Below are 1,287 nucleotides of genomic sequence, written 5' to 3'. Positions count from 1 at the left end.
CTGCCTCTGCCTGTATCTCTGCGCCTCTCTATCTCTCTGTCTCTATGAATAAATAAAAAAAATATTAAAAAAAAGAAACTTCTAGAGATGAAAAAAAAAAGAAACTTCTAGAGATGAAAAACATAGTATCTGAAACGAAATGAAATAATAATAATATAGCATGAGTGACCAGTGAAACAATACCAAGCAGTTTAAGGTACCTGTATTTGGAGTCCCAGGAAGTCAGAGGAAGGGTAGGAGAAGGATATTTCAAGAAACAATGCCCAAATTTTTTCCAAATTTGATTAAACTAGAAAACACACAGATCCAAAAAGCTCATGAACCCAGCAGAAAACTACACCAAAGCACATCATAACCATATTTGTGAATCCATAGTCAAAAGGACTAAGAATATCACGATGATAAAGGTATATGTTTAAAGCTGCCCCCAAAAGTCATTATGTAAAGGGGAGCAAAGGAAGGAATGACTTTAAAGTTCCTATTAGAAATGACACAAGCTAGAAGACATAGGACTGATATTTTTAATGTCACAGGAAAAAACTATCAATCTAGAATTCTACACTCAGCAAAAATATCTATTAAAAATGGAAATAAACTAAAGATTTTTTTTTCAGACAAAAAATGTTGAGAGAATTCATCAACAAGCCTGTGCTACAAGAAATGTAGTTCTTGGGGCACCTGGGTGGCACAGTCAGTTAGCCATCTGGCTCTTGGTTTCAGCTCAGGTCACAATCTCAGGGTCCTGAGATCAAGCCCCTCATGAGGTTCTGTGCTCAGTGCCAACTCTGTTTGCCCCTCTCCCTCCCCCTCTCCTCCTCCCCTCTCTACAATAAATAAATAAATCTTTAAAAAAGAAGGAAAGGTTGAAGTTTTTCAAATGGAAGAAAAGTTATGCAAAAGGACTAAGAATAGTACAGAAATGCTACACATGTGGATAAAGTATAAAAGAATTTTCCTAATTGTTTAATCTCTTCCAAAGAAAGGTAACAAACTCTTTAAATCAATAATTGCATTAAATATAAATTGCCTAAACAGTATAATTGAAAAGCAGAGATTATCAGGTGGACTTAAAAAAAAACAACAAATAATACCTAACAATATGATGCCCACAAGAATCCTAATTTAAATAAAAAAACACAAATAAGTTAAAGGTAAAAGGATGGGAAAGAAGATATGCATGCCACCATAAGTAAAAAGAAATTGAGAGTGGCTATATTAATATCAGACAAAGTAAACTTTAGAATAAGTAATATTATTAAGGAGAAAGAGGGGTATTAAGGTGTTGAG

This window comes from Nyctereutes procyonoides, unplaced genomic scaffold (genome assembly GCF_905146905.1).
Source record: "Nyctereutes procyonoides isolate TBG_1078 unplaced genomic scaffold, NYPRO_anot_genome, whole genome shotgun sequence".
Classification (NCBI taxonomy): domain Eukaryota; kingdom Metazoa; phylum Chordata; class Mammalia; order Carnivora; family Canidae; genus Nyctereutes; species Nyctereutes procyonoides.
This window is presented reverse-complemented; position numbering follows the sequence as displayed.